The sequence below is a fragment of the Gopherus flavomarginatus genome, chromosome 1 (assembly GCF_025201925.1).
Source record: "Gopherus flavomarginatus isolate rGopFla2 chromosome 1, rGopFla2.mat.asm, whole genome shotgun sequence".
Taxonomy (NCBI): domain Eukaryota; kingdom Metazoa; phylum Chordata; order Testudines; family Testudinidae; genus Gopherus; species Gopherus flavomarginatus.
The window spans coordinates 26,594,131-26,610,540 of NC_066617.1; the positions used below are offsets into that span (position 1 = coordinate 26,594,131).

At 43.1% G+C, this 16,410-nt stretch overlaps 1 protein-coding gene across 2 annotated transcripts in view; it reads right to left on the reverse strand.

Annotated features, from left to right (window-relative positions):
- Positions 1-16,410, reverse strand: part of CCDC146 (coiled-coil domain containing 146) — a 112,708-nt gene that overhangs the window by 71,751 nt on the left and 24,547 nt on the right. The gene's annotated exons all lie outside the window — the stretch shown is intronic.

Below are 16,410 nucleotides of genomic sequence, written 5' to 3' on the forward strand. Positions count from 1 at the left end.
CCTAAACACTCTCACTCTATACATGGGCTTAATAATGCAAAGTATGTCTTTCAATTTACAAAAAAAGCATGTGATAATAACATTTTAACCTAATAAATACCCTTGTCTTTTTCACCTGGATACAGTTAAATGTTGGATTCTTAGTAATGAGGATTATTAGTATCAGATTTTCAAGCAAAGGGCCTATGGGACACTTTTTCCACAGAATATGAAACAAAACTCATCTGTTCAAAATGACCAGCCAAGCTTGCTATAATTCCCTGGCATTCCATGGGATTGTTTAAACAAAGAAAACTACCAAGAAGGAAAAACAAAGAATATCTTTAGAACTGAAAGCCAGGTTAAACAGCACTGATTTGCTATTTTTCATGCAATTAACAGTAGGGATAACTCTATTCATCTCAGTTAAAATGCCATGTTCAATGGTCTTCTGACAGACACAGGGGTCTCTCAAAACTTCACATAGAAGATCGAGCACTCACTGTCGCAGCGCCTCCTGCTAGTGATCCAGGAATTAGCTCTTTTCCATCCTTGGAGCGCCTCCTGCTGGCCAGGGTCTCACCTGCTTCAGGCCCCCCGTGTCCCTCCCGGATCCCAGTGCCCTTTATCTTGTGGTTCTGCCCTATGGCAGTCCCCACTCTCTGGGTCTCCCCTCCCAGGGGACCCCCAACCATCAGTGGCTGATGCCAGTCATCATCTAACCCCCATTCTCTGGGGCAGACTGCAGTCTGTAATGGCCACGCATCACTGGCAAGAGGGCAGCACCAGCTGCCTTTCCCTGCAGCTCCAGTACCTCCTAAGGCCTTCCTACCAGGCCTCAGCCTGGGTGGTAGTCAGGCCTAACCTCCCCAGCTCAGCCTGCCCCTTCCCCAGCACTGTTCTGTTAAAGGTACTCTGTCTTCCCTAGGCAGCTAGGTCTTCCTCAATCCAGGGCTGGAGTGAGGCTGTGACCTAGTTCCTCCATTAGCCCTTTTATCAAGGCCCGCTGTAGCCTGATTAGGTGTGGCTCCAGCTGTGGCGACTTCCCCAATCAGCGTACCTTTTCTCTCAGGAGCTGGGTAACTGCCTTGCTAAACTTCAGAAAAGACCTACTTAAGATGTTGAGTTAAAAATATTTCTTTCTCTAAGAAGTTTTTCATGCAGGTGTCAGATCACAACTATCTTCACATTTATCTGACATTTTCAAAGATGGGATAAGATGAGACCACACCTGGAACATTGTGTTTATAATTTAAATACTGCAGCACATTATTATTTTTTATTAAAAAAGGGAGTATTCTGCCGAATAAAAAAATAATAAAAAAATTTACCCGACATAGATATGACAGAAAAGGTTAAGAAAGAAAGAAAGCAAAGTATTACCTAAAAGTATAAACTTTCTCAGTGTAATAAAGATCCAAATATTGACTTGCCAAAGAGATAGGTCTGAAGTATAAATTCACAACTGTGTTTTGGCTTCATTTCTTCAGGGGTTAAAAAGATGAATATCACACTCCATATAAGACTAATGAAATTAAGATATTGCAAAATTGCAAAGAAACACAGCTAAGCGGTATATTATACTCAAATATGAAATTGCTGAGCTACTAACTGGGGTATGTAACCTATCATTTAAATCAGCTTCTATAACACATGACTGGAGAACAGCTAATGTGATGCCAATTTTTAAAAAAGACTCCAGAGGTGATCCTGGCAATTACAGACTGGTAAGCCTAACTTCAGTACCGGGCAAAATGTTTGAAAGTATAATAAAGAACAGAATTATCAGACACATAGATGTACATGATTTGTTGGGGAAGAGTCAAGATGGTTTTTGTAAAGGGAAATCATGCCTCACCAATCAACTAGAATTCTTTGATGGGGTCAACAAGCATGTGTACAAGTGTATCCAGTGTACTATAAAGTGTATCCAGTGTACTTAGATTTTTCGAAAGCCTTTGACAAGGTCCCTTATCAAAGGCTCTTATGCAAAGTAAGCTGTCATGAGATAAGAGGGAAGGTTCTCATGGATCGGTAACTGATTAAAAGACAGGAAACAAAGGGTAGGAATAAATGGTCAGTTTCAGAATGGAGAGGGGTAAATAGTAGCATCCCCCAGTGGTCTGTACTGGGACCAGTACTATTCAGCATATTCACAAATGATCTGGAAAAAGGGGTAAACAGTGACGTGGCTACACTCAATTTGCAGGTGATACCAAACTATTCAAGATAGTTAAGTCCAAATCAGACAGCAAAGACTTACAAAGTGATCTCACAAAACTGGGTGAATGGGCTACAAAATGACAGATGAAATTCAACGTTGATAAATGTGCAAGTAGAGTCTGGATGAGTTCTTCCTTGATATCTAGTGGTGAACGGTGGAAAAAGACTTCAGAAACTGATCTCATGTGCATGGACACACCCACCCTGCCTAGATGCTCAGCATGATGGGATTGCTTGCCCAAATGATCATTTGTGGCAGGTGTTGGATCCCCAGTCTCCTTGTTATTCAGGCTGGAGTAATAAAAGGTTGTTATCCTTGTTGTGTGAATTGAAGGTAGCAAAACTGTATCTGGCATACCCAAACAGAGAGACTCACCCTCAGCTGAACAGCACTCACTAGGGATGGGACATGGGTTCCAAAGTCCAATGAGCTGAGAGATTGGGGGAACAGGTAATTTGTACTTGGTGGTATGGGTCCTGTTTAAGGATCCTAGTCACCATTTGATCTTTCCTTTCTCCATGGTATAATAAAAGAGCTAATTGAGAGTCTTGTTACATATTGCAGAGCTGCAATCACTGATAACTAGGTCTAAGTATTGGACATACTTTGGGACAGTATCTCTATTGCAAGAGACTGCCCCATGTGCACCAGCAGTGTGGCTCCCTGACTAACAGCTGAAATCACTGAGAGCTAGGTTAAGTGTGAGGGGTTGGGCCCTGAAAACATCTTGGCAAGCAGCTAGCAGAGAGGTGTGACCAGCAGTGTGGCTGGTGGAGAGGCATGGCAAGCAACTGTTGGGATGATGAGTGAGTGCTTGAGCAGTGCAGCATGTAAGTGCCTTTTTACCTCCCCTCTCCCCTGTCTTCCACACAATCTGTGGATGAACCTCTGATCTCTGGGGCTGCGCTGGCCAAGGATAGCAGCTGTGAGTGGGGTACAGAGAAGGGACGGGCATGTTAAAGGGACTTTTGGGTTGCTGGACTTAAGACCCACCGGGAAAATTTACTGCCCAACTTACTTGGGGGTGGGTTTTTTGATCAGGGTTTGTGTTTATGAACCCTAGTTGCAGTGTTTTCCCAAATTAATGCTGAATTAATTCCCTCCTTTTATTCAAAGTTTTTGCTACACTCAAACTCTGCTTGGGAGAGGGGAAATATTTCCTCTTAGAGGTGCCCAGGGGGTGCTGTGTTAATTGTCCCAGGTCACTGGGTCGGGGTTTGAGCCAGTTTTGTGTTGTATTGTTGAAAAGGAACCCCTAGATACTGAACCTGGCCCTTGTTGCTGCTGGCTCCACCTGGCAGAAGGGTTACAAATGCAAAGTAATGCACATTGGAAAACATAATTCCAACCATACATATAAAATGGTGGGGTCTAAATTAGCTGTTACTAGTCAAGAGAGATCTTGGAGTCATTGTGCATAGTTCTCTGAAAACATTCACACAACGTACAGCAGCAGTCAAACAAACTAACAGAATGTTGGGAATCATTAAGAAAGGAAGAGATAAGACAGCAAATATGCTGCCTCTATATAAATCTATGGTACACCCACATCTTGAATACAATGTAAAGATGTGGTTGCCCCATCTCAAAAAAGATATATTGGAATTGGAAAAGGTTCAGAAAAGGGCAACAAAAATGATTAGTGGTATGGAACAGCTTCCATACATGGAGAGATTAATAAGACTTTTTTCAGCTTGAAAAAGAGATGAATGAGGGGGGATATGATAGAGGTCTATAAAATCATGACTGGTGTGGAGAGTGTAAATAAGGAAGAGTAAATGACACTTTCTTATAACACAAGAACTAGGGGTTACCAAATGAAATTAATAGGCAGCAGGTTTAAAACAAACATAAGGAAGTATTTTTGCACAAACACACAGAGGATGTTGTATTTTTTCTCACATTGCCAGAGGATGTTGTGAAGGCCAAGACTATAACAGGGTTCAAAAAAGAACTAGGTAAGTTCATGGAGGATAGGTCCACCAATGTCTATTAGCTAGAATGAGCAGGGATAGTGTCCCCAGCCTCTGTTTGCCAGAAGCCGGGAATGGGCGACAGGGGATGGAACTCTTGATGATTACCTGTTCTCAGTGATGAGCTGCGAAAATCTTAGGAACTGGTTCCCTACCGGTTCTTCGACGGCACTTTAGCGGCAAGTACTTCACTTGCTCCGGGTCTCTGGCAGCATGTTGGTGGTGGGTCCTTCAGTGCTGCCGAAGACCCGGAGCAAGTGAAGGACCCACCGCCGAAGTGCTGCCGAAGAACAGGTAGGGAACCACCCGGTGAGTACAAGCCCCACATGCCTCCAAAAACAGCCTATTTCCCCCCCATCTGACCCCCATGTCCTGCCCCCGACTGCCCCCCTCAGAACCCGCAACCCATCAACCCCCCCGCTCCTTGTCTCCTGACCACCCCCTCCTGAGACCCCCACCCTAACTACCCTCCAGGACCCCACCCCCTACCCAACTCACTCCGCTTCCTGTCCCCTGACTACCCTGACCCCATCCACCACCACCCCGACAGACCACCAGGACTCCCATGCCTACCCAACCCCCCCATTCTCCATCCCCTGACTGCCCCCCCAGAACCTCTGCCCCCTCCAACCGCTCCCTGCCCTTTATCCAACCCCTCCTCCCAGCCTGGCCTCCTTACCATGCTGCTCAGGGCAGCGTGTATGGATGCCGTGCAGCCTGCTGGAGCTCACAGCCCCTCCGCCTTACCATACCGCTCAAAGTGGCAGAAGCTGCAGAGCTGCCCAGGAGTGGTCCAGAGCGCTGGTGCCAATGGTGTGGCATGCTGAGGCTCTGCGAGAGGGGGGAAGGTGGGGGAAGGGCTGGGGGAGCCTCCCCAGCCAGGAGCTCAGGTGGGCTGGACAGGAGAGTCCCGCAGGCCAGATGTGGCCCACGGGCCGGAGTAACGACAGAAAAACCTCCCTCTTCCAATTGCCCACCCCTTTAACAACCGGTTCTAAACCAGCTTCTAAATTTAACAACCAGTTTGTGCGAACCGGCTCCAGCTCACCACTGCCTGTTCTGTTCATTCCCCCGAAGTACCTGGCATTGGCCACTGTCCAAAGACAGGATATTTGGCTAGATGAACCTTTGGTCTGACCCAGTATAGCTGTTCTTATGTTCTTATATTCATATACAATCCCTGGAATGTGCAAAGAATTCCCCTTGCACAATGATGTGTTCCAGTCAGATGGACGTTTTAGGCAAAGTTTACCACTAATGTAAGTGGACACAACTCCCTCAACTTTAACTACTTCTGCCAGAGGTGAATTTGGCCACAATCTTCAATATTAAATCCCACAGAAAACTGTTTTAAGACAATAGGTGAGATTCTACTTCCCTTGCTCAAGTCCTCACAACAGATATATATGACATATGTCAAGGTCAGACGGATTAACAGTTTTAGTACAAAATTGTAAAGCACAAATTGATACAGCAAACTGCCACAGCTCCCCTTATTTAGATGGGAGAAGGGAGCAATAGGCATCTGGAATGTAGAGAAGGCAGAGAGCATGTGAGGCCTCCAAACCTCATGCATCTCAAGGATCTGCAAAATCAAAGGAAACTCCAATCAGAATGAAGTTATGCAACTCATTGTCACTCCTGCTCCTAGCTTCATGACTTCTCTAGGAGCTGTACTGCCACTAGCTGGCCCCACCAAATTTGCACTGCACTTTACGTCTGTGTGAAGGTGATAGTGTAGACTACAAATTAAGGTTGCTTCTAAAAGTAGTAATATATCTCTCTGAAAATCCAAGAGAAATACTGCCTGTTTTGCAGGGATCACATCATGAAGATAACCTGTTCCTCAGTCTCTAGGATTGAGCAACAAAAATCCCACAAAATCAGAACTCCAGCCATACAATGGCCAAATCAAAGGGTTTTGTGGGGTCCTAGTAGAGGAAGCATACTGTATTGGCTCTACTCCCCACTTCTGTGAGTTCAAAGGCTGTTCTACCTCTACACTGACCCATGCTTCAAAGTGGAGGGGAATGTAGCGCACTTAATAGTAAGGCCATGACCTTTCAGAATCTCCAGCTTTCTATAGCAACAATTATAGAACCAGATCTTCATCACTTAAAATTCTTCAGTAAATAACAACACTAACTGCTTTACTGGGCCTCTGTAGCACAATCCCCATCCAGACTCATTTGTGCTAGTCTTCAAATGGCGCCTCAAATGCTTGACTAGATGAACCCACACTATGCTTGTCATATATTATGTATATACATATTTGGAAACTTAACTTGCCCTTTTCTTTGGATATTATCCAAATATTTCACCTGCTAAGAGAAGTGAATGCCATGCCCATCACCAGCATATTGTGACTGAAGATGATTTTGTGAAATGAACAGGTTTGCTCAATCTTCCTTCATGCTCACTAGCACTATCCAGAGTACACCAAGCTGAAGCTCCCTACTCCTTCCCACCAAGCAGTTGAACTAGTAGCTCCTATACGGTGCTGTCAGTGTTAGTATTATGTGACATTTCACAGATTCATCAGATGCCTTTTAGAAGCAAGAAAACATCTATTGACCATGTTTATCTTTCTTGGGCAAGACTGCAGCCATATTCAGTCTGAAGTTTTTACTGCATTTCCCAACATCCATGCTTAATTTTGGGCACCCGCAAAAAGGTTGTACAATAAATGTCAGCTCACATTATCACCGCTGTGCTGGCTCCCCAGTGACCATTTCATCTGGGCAGAAAATGCTTATTTAATTAGTAGTTAGATTCCTGTGGGTGGAGGTGAAGGCAACATCTGTCTCTCCTATCTGTGCTAACATAGTTATATGGCTTTTTTGTTGTTCCAGAAGTCTTTCAAGCATATAATATGTATAATGTGCCAGGACAAGCTGATGTTTTGAAAATTCTTCCTGCAGCTGTGTCAGGTTTTTAGAGCTTGGACAGAAAAGGCACAGATTTTACATTCTATTGAAACATGTTGTCACTACCATGGTTATCATGCAAAAAAGACATTGATGAGCACATTTCAGCAAGTAGATGCACACATCAACAGCAAGAAGATTTTTTTATTCTAAATACTTTCACTCAGTATCATATAAAAGACAGAAAAAATATTTTTCTCTTATAATACTGTTAATGCAAATGGCATTTTTTCTAGGCATTTTGCCCTTTTTTATATCGTTTGGTAACAAGTACTTTTAGAATTATCCCCTTACCCAGATGGTTTAAAATATGGTTATTTACAATATATTGGTTTTAACCCACTATTATTTAGATTTAAAATATTTTGGTTTATGAAAGCTTAAAGGTTTTTGTTGTTACAAAGTATCTTTTGAATTATACTGGGCAGTGTGACGCTTGGGCAGTGCAAAGAGGCCAGATAGTGGCTGCATATAGCTAGATGAGGATTCCCTAGGGAGAGGTGAGCTTTCAGTTGGTGTAAAGCTGACGTAGAATCATAGAATCATAGATGATTAGGGTTGGAAGAGACCTTAGGAGGTAATCTAGTCCGACCCCCTGCTCAAAGCAGGACTAACCCCAACTAAATCATCCCAGCCAGGGCTTTGCAAGCTGGGCCTTAAAAACCTCTAAGAATGGAGATTCCAACACTTCCCTAGGTAACCCATTCCAGTGTTTCACCACCCTTCTAATGAAACAGTTTTTCATAATATCCAATCTAGACCTCCCTGTGATGGGGTGTGCATACCCTGCATTCGAAATGAAAGGGCTAACCCCACACTATGGGCGGCAGAAGTCCTGCCCCCAGGCTGTGCTGGGCATGCTCCAACTGCTGCCTCAGTATAAAAGGGAGCAGCCCAGCTCATTCTGGGCTGGCTGCTGGAGGAGAAGGACCTTTGGCTGGAGCTCCAGCTGAAGAGCCGCCACAGCCCTTGCCTGTAAGAGCCAGAGACACTGTGAGTCGGATTGGAGGTCTGGTGCCCAAGGAGCACTGGAGAACCATCCATACTGATGAGCTCAGAGACCCATGCACCACACTGACAGCAGCATCTGGAACTATGGTTGGAAGTGACCCAGAGAGGGTGAGGTCAGCGTGTTTTGGTGGGATTCTCCGCTAACCCAGTGGCAGACCACTCCGTCGCTATTGTCCTGGGTTGGGGCCTGGTGGAGTTGGGCAGGCCTGGTCCCCCCCTACCCGGGCTGTCACCAACTTGGTGGTGGCCCCCACCTTTCCCTGCCATAATGACTCCAGTCATATAGTCCAAGGGCTGCCATAGTGACTTTGCGGTTACCCAAGGGCTGCCAGGGAGATTAACTGTGGTGATATCATCACTCTTCCCTGCCCCAAGGGGGACGGGGTGTGCATACACTGTGACCACGGGCGGCTCCAGGCACCAGCATGCCAAGCGCGTGCCTGGGGTGGCAAGCCACAGGGGGCGCTCTGCTGGTCACTGCGAGGGCAGCAGGCAGGTTGCCTTCGGTGGCATGCCTGCAGAGGGTCCGTTGGTCCTGTAGCTTCGGCGGACTGCCCGCAGGCATGCTGCCAAATCCGCGGGACCGGGGACTTCCCGCAGGCAAGCCGCCAAAGGCAGCCTCCCTGCCATGCTTGGGGTGGCAAAATACCTAGAGCCGCCCCTGACTGTGACACTCCCCCACTGTAACTTGAGACCACTGCTCCTTGTTCTGTCATCTGCCATCACTGAAAACAGCCTAGCACCATCCTCTTTAGAACCCCTCTTCAGGTAGTTGAAGGCTGCTATCAAATCCCCTCCTCATTCGTCTTTTCTGCACACTAAATAAACCCAGTTCCTTCAGTCTCTCCTCATAAGTTATGTGCCCCAGCCTCCTAATCATTTTCATTGCCCTTCACTGGACTCTCTCCAGTTTGTCCACATCCTTTCTGTAGTGGGGGGGTCCAATACTGGACGCAATCCTCCAGATGTGGCCTCATCAGTGCTGAATAGAGGGGAATAATCACTTCCCTCAGTCTGCTGGCAATGCTCCTACTAATATAGCCCAATATGCCATTAGCCTTCTTGGCAACAAGAGCACACTGTTAACTCATATCCAGCTTTTCATTCCCAGGTCCTTTTCTGCAGAATTACCACTTAGGAAGTTGGTCCCCAGCCTGCAGCAGTGCATGGGATTCTTTCATCATAAGTGCAGGATTCTGCACTTGTCCTTCTTGAACCTCATCACATTTCTTTTGGCCCAATCCTTCAATTTGTCTAGGTCACTCTGGACCCCATCCATACCTTCCAGCATATCTACCTCTCCCCATAGCTTAGTGTCATCTGCGAACTTGCTGAGGGTGCAATCCATTCCATCATCCAGATCATTAATGAAGACGTTGAACAAAACTGACCCCAGGACTGACCCCTTGGGCACTCTGCTTGATATCAGCTGCCAACTAGACACTGAGCCATTGATCATTACCCATTGAGCCCGACAATCTAGCCAGCTTTTTATCTACCTTATAGTCCATTCATCCAATCCATATTTCTTTAACTTGCTGGCAAGAATACTGTGGGAGACCGTATCAAAAGCTTTGCTAAAGTCAAGGTATATCACGTCCATCACTTTCCCCATATCCACGAGCCAGTTATCTCATCATAGAAGGCAATCAGGTTGGTCAAGTATGTAGCTTCTACGTCACTCCACCCTACCCAGTGCAGGGAGCTTGCCCAACGTACCACTGGACTCTGCCAATTCTCAGTGGGTGGATGGTCCTTTGGTGACTACACTGCCAGCTGGGACTCTAACACATGCCAGGGCCAGGTCTAAATCTGTGCAGGGCAGAGAAAGAAGGTTACTAGGGGATGTTTTGTCTGTGTTGTACTCGCATATGCACATGAACAGTGGGATCCATGCAAACATTTGAAGAACTAGAAATATGTAACCAACTCCTTGATGACTTGCCCTTTCCTCCTGCACTGAATGGAGGAAAAAGAATAAAGACAATATATTCAAAGTAAGACAAATTTACATTCATCCTTAGTCTATGCACCATGGAAAAGTTCTTCCATCTGAAGAATCCTTGTCAGACAACTTATCCCATGCTGCACAGATCGAAAGCAGCAGAAACAGGATTTCACTGACAGTATGAAAGCCACAATATTGCCCTTAATTAATGAGCACAAGCCCCATCTATCATTTTGAGCTTGAGCTGACACTGGAAAGGGTAAAACACCCATGGAGATTTTGTTGCTTTATGCCTTATCTTTCAATTGGATGAGGATAAAGGGAATGTGATAATTACACCTGTATTGGCAGATCACCATTTACTGCAGACTAAAGTCAGAATCAAAGTCCTTCTTGAGTGGAGGATCTCTTCTATCAGGTCCATCAATCTCTGAGGATGGAGCAGTAGAGAGTGAAACCCTGAGGGAAAATATTGCTTAGCCACTGGCCTGCCGAGAGGGAAGTGCCTTCTGCCTCCTTCTGGCTGCAAATGCACAGGCATTAGTAAGTATGAATGGAAGGGGATAGTGACAATGCACCAGTAAAAGCAGGTTGGAGGCAGCATTTGGCAAGATGGAAAAGACAGAACTGGGAAAGAAGAAAAAGGGTGGAAGTAGGTAGGAACTGGAAAGCTGGAAGGGGGTGGGGGATGCACCAGTGGATGGGAACAGGATGGGGACAGGCACTTGGAAGGAAGTAGGAGTCAACAAGGTGGGAAAGGGTCAAACATTGGGAATAGATGCAGATGGGAGTAGGCATGGAGACTGAGTTTCCAAGGAGGTGGAGTTCACACTGGCTGCAGGGGGTATGTTCCAGCTTTTACTTTGAAAGATATTGGCTGTCACTAGCCTGCAGTAGCATGGTCACAGAAGCTTTCTTGAGGATTTCCCTTTTCTATAGATTCAGAACCTAAGTGGATCACGTGAACTGAAAACAGTTGGAATTCCCTCTTCAGAGTAAGGAAGAGTCAGACAGAAGACAGTTGAAGCCTGCCCAGTGAAAAAAGTTAGGTGGCATGGCAGACAGGAAGGGAGCTGGATTTCCAGAAAAACAGTATTTCTGTGTCTGAGAGAGATTCTGTGGCAGTTGCCACATAAGGTACATTCTGTGGACAATGCAGTAGAAGTTGTGGCACCTTCCCTCCATTCCATCTTTTTCTTCAAGATGAGTCAGAATGGTGTATTTTTTTTAAAAAAATCCTTCAGAACTTGCAGAAGTACCATAGGTACAGCTTCTATTTTTACCTCTGCATCCTTGGGTCTACAAAATGCCATCCCACTAGAGTGCCCAAGGATCACATGCATTCACTTCGTTTTAAGAGGACAGAGGAATTTTATATTTAAATTTCAATTTCGGCATGAAAAAGTGATGTAGTTTTTGCTTTTCATGTGATTTTTCCGAACCTGTTGCATGTTTTAATGTAATTTGTAAGTTGGTTAAAATGCTACAGAAAATAAGCATCATAAACATGAAATTATTGGTCTCCTCATACATAGCAATTCTGTGTTTGTAATGAGATGACAGAGAGTCAAAGGGCCGAGCTCAGGTCTGCAAATATCCAAATACGGATAGGTCTTACTATAGTATTTCTTTTATCGTGTTTCATTTTCCATGTCTGAATTCATATTTTCATAAGCCTTTGCTACTCATTTTTTTTACCAACTGATATACTTTCATCATCCATGGAATTGCACCATTAATCACATGTAACAAAATATTTCTCAAAAAATGTGATCTAACTTTATTTTGCATAAAGAGGCCTGTTTACAGAGTCTCAGAAGCTGGAAAAAACAACCTCTTGCAAAACTGTACTTGTCAAAACTCCAATATGTCTAAGGAGCACAGAAATTGACAGTGGGAGAGTAGCTTTAAATTGTGATTTACAGAAGAAATTAGCTACTTATTCATATATTTCGAAGAAACAATAATACAATGAAATAAAAATTATAGTTAAGGAAAATAGGGTTCTCTATTAATCACACAAGACTGTAACAGACAAATTATTTAAAAAACGTGAATATTGGCTAATGACTTGTGAGTTTAAGTCCAAAGAACCACGAATGATCCCAAAGACCTGAAAATAGAAAAGCTAAAGCAACTACTCATATAGTGTCTGCAAACTAAAGTCTAAGTCACTTCGGAGAATCTCAGATGAACTTATTTCATTTTCAATTTGAAGTAAAAGTGAAATCAAAACAAAATATTGGTAGGATGGAAGAAATAACCAGAAAAGATGGTGGAGCTTATATCTGACCCTAAGATTAAGGACTTTCAATTGCTATTAGCTCTGCAAATGTAGAACCTGAAGAGTACAGCTAGATCAAAAATTACGTTTGAAGATCACGTAGCAGCAGTGGATTAAGAAGGCAGTTTATTATCTACACCTAGATGGAAGGCTATATTTTATAACTTTTGTACTTAGATGTTGCAACTGTCATCCATTCCCAAACTAGAACTAGTGCAAAAGACAGCTATCAACTTCTTAAGCCGGGTGTCTCATAGATAGAACACTTGACATCTGTTCCCAGGACTTAGACTGGATACCTGTGAGCTTCCAGATAAATTTTAAGATCTTGGTTTTGACCTAAGAAGATCTAAATGGTCTGGGACTACTCTACCCAGGAGCGGCGCCAGGGTTTCTGACGCCCTAGGTGGACGGCCATTTCGCCGCCCCCTGCAGGTCCAGTGGACTCACCGCAGTCATGCCGGTGGATGGTCCACTCCTGGAAAGGCTCCGGTGGAGCTGCCGCAGTGATGCCGGCGGGCAGTCCGCTGGTCTAAAGGCTCCCCTGGCAAAATAGCGCCCTCCCAAAATTCTGGCACCCTAGGCCATTGCCTAGGTCGCCTAAATGGTAGCGCCGGCCCTGACTCTACCCAAGAGACAGCCTCTTTTTCCAGGATAGACTGAAACAGTTATAATTCTAGGTCCCATTTGATATAAGAGAGAGGAGGCAACTGTGCTGGCAGGGACCAAGCACTGGAATGCCCTCCCACACCTGATCCAAAATATTTACTGACTTTCAGGACATGTTGCAGAGCCCATTTATTTCACCTGACATTTGGAGAAAGGTAGGAGGATTTGCAAATGAATGGAGACATGATGTCATTATCAGGGGGTACATATTTGCCCTATAAATATATCTATTAAAACTTAAAGTGATAAACTATGATATACAAAAGAGATTCCAGTTAAAGTAACCCATAGAGAGTAGATTCCAGGGATTTATTTCTATTGGCTTACACAGGAGGAAAATGGGATTTTGTAGTTAATCTTCATATCCTGTGAACATTTCAATAATAAATGGTAGAAACATAAAGCAACCAGTAAAAAAATAAAACAGAACACCACTTGGATGTTCATTTCCATGCATACATCAAATTCAAATGCATGAAACAGCCCCCCACCTCCCCGCAACACTGCTAATGGAAAAAGCAGTGGAACTATTTAGTCAACTTGATGTAATCTTGATAGTAAATAACTTGCTGAAAAGGAACACATCTTGATGGACTAAGTGGCTTTTATTCATCCCTTTAACCATTTTTAATGTTTTTACTCATTGCAAGAAGGCTACATAATGTCACAATGTGTTACGAAATAATAATAAGAGATACTTTGTGCAGCAAGAGTCAAACATGCAATCTGCTATTTACATGTGAAAAGCAAGACTGAGTTGAACAGGAGGTTCACTGCCAAAAGGACTATATATTCTAAAATAAATGTTAAAATACTGAAAGGTGTCTCTATTGATACAGTATTTGCTACTAAATAGGCATAAATGACTAACCAGTAAACCAGAGACAATCTGCTTCCGTTCAAGTGGAAAACTTTGAAAGCTATTCATAGAAATTGAATTCAGCATCTATGCACAGACCTCTTTGTGACTAAAGTCATACATTTTATCTCTGAGTACTCCATAAGTTCATTGAACAAAACCAAATGCATGTTATTGGAAGAAAAGAAATGTGACTAAAATGAAAAGCCTGACTGAAACAAAGTACAAATAGTAATTGTTGAAAATTATACTGAGAATAAAGTAGTCTATTAGTTCCTTTTAAAAAAATCACAGCAAAAGCTCTTTCACAAATGTCTTATGCACTTTATACGCTCGTTTTCTGTGTACAAGTTTAGTATTATAAGCGCACCACCTACTAAAGTTGTCTAACACTTCTCATTAAGACCCCGTTTTCACTCGCTTATAACTTTCCCAAACTTCATATGCAGTGTGGTTGTAGCCATATTGGTCCCAGGATATTAGCGAGACAAGGTGAGTGAAGTAATATCTTTTATTGGACCAACTTCTGTTGGTGAGAAAAACAAGCTTACCAGCTTACACAGAGCTCTTCTTCAGGTCTGGGAAACATCCTCTGTGTGTCACAGCTAAATACAAGGTGGAACAGATTGTTTAGCATAAGTGGTTAATAATATTGTCCAGTCCTCGCTTTTGACAGTCAGAGGCTTAGGGACACCCAGAGCTTGGGACTGCATCCTTGGCCATCTTGTCTAATAGCCATTGATGGAACTATTCTCCATGATCTTATCTAACTCTTTTTTGAACCTAGTTATAGTTCTGGCTTTCACAACATTTCCCTGGGACAAGTTTCATGGGTTGACTGTGCATTGTGGGAAAAAATACTTCCTTTTGTTTGTTTTAAACCTGCTGCCTATTAATTTCATTGGGTGACCCTTTGTGTTATATGAAGGGGTAAATAACACTTCCCTATTCCTTTTGTTCAGAATATTCATGATTTTATAGACCTCTATCATATGTCTCCCCTCTTCCCCCGTCATCTCTTTTCTAAACTGAACAGGCTGAATCTTTTTAATCTCTCCTGTTATGGAAGCTGTTCCATACCTTAATCATTTTTGTTGCCCTTCTCTGTACTTCTAGCAATTCTAATATGCAGAAATTTCCTTAAAATCTTTCCTATAATTTTACCATCACATAAAAGTCTATACTGTGAATATATGTTAATATTTAATGTCACAGGCCTCTACCATAGGGAAGGGGCTAGACTAAGCCCTTAGTAAATTCTAAATCAAGAGATTCATTTCCTAATTCTGTTTCCTGCCAAGCTTTTTCTGACCATTTCATTCAAAGAAGTAGAATCATTAGGGACCAGGTAAAGGTAAAGGTAAATCCATAATTTTTTTTACCTTTCATCATGAGTTGTATTCTCCATGTAAATCTGAGCACAAGTTGAAATAACTGAGAATTTTTGGAATTACTGTCCTATTTCTAATTTGCAAGTGTGTTTCTCTCTCCCAACAGCTCTGTACCTCATCCCCCAAAAGGTCAGTTAGTTATGTTACAGTTTTAGTTTCATCTTCATCATCAATATGGATCTGTATGATTAAGCTTTAGGCAGGTTCATAGTACTGAGAAGGCACTTGTGAAGCTCATTCTGGAGCTGTTACTTCAGGCTGTCAATTTAAAGAAATACCAGGGATTAAGGGATCCCTTTGAATTGAGTATCTAGGAGATTGACATGTACTGTGCTACCTTGAGTTTATTATGATAGCTTTGAGTGTGCTTCCTGTTTATAAAGTAACTACTTTATCTTGGTCTCATTAAATTCAGAATATGTTGTATTTATATTTATAGTAAATAAATGCTGAGGTCAAAGACAAAAGGGTTTATTAATCCAGGATATGATGATTACCAAATTAACAGAAAGCACTTTCAAGTTATTACTCTAAACATTTTAATTAAATGGTCTCTAACAGTTCCTTTAATGCAGGCAGCCCTGCAAAGCTACTTTGCTCCAAATGGCTTCTGCTACCACTAGCAGCTCACAGTGCCTGTGATGCTTTTTTAACTGTAGCTTTCCTTTCGCCCCTGCAGCCTTTATGAAAGTTATCATTTTAGCTGCAAAAATAATGACATAGCATAAAAATAAAACAGCACCATTCACAGCCTCCTCAGACCATGTCCATGGCCTCTACCTACGGAGAAATACTATTGCGTGTGCATTCTGTCCTGCAAGATATATGCCCCCTATGCATGCTCTAAATTTGTAAGATAGCCAGATAGCTCTGTGGTCCCTGTCCTCTAATGGCTAGGAAAGAAAGAAGGCAGACTACTGATGGGGGTGTCAGCTGCATCATCTGTAAAAGCAAAATTAATGCTTTGTGATTTATTGTATGGTTATTTCACCTTATTGAAGAATATTCCAAGTTTAATAATTTCTTCCCTAAAGTGAAAATAATTATTGTAAAAAGTACTAGATTTGCAGCGCTGGAGAATGAAATCCTCTTTTAACTCACAGAAGTTCAATATGGACAACCGCAGTGCAAGCCTTCTCCAGCCC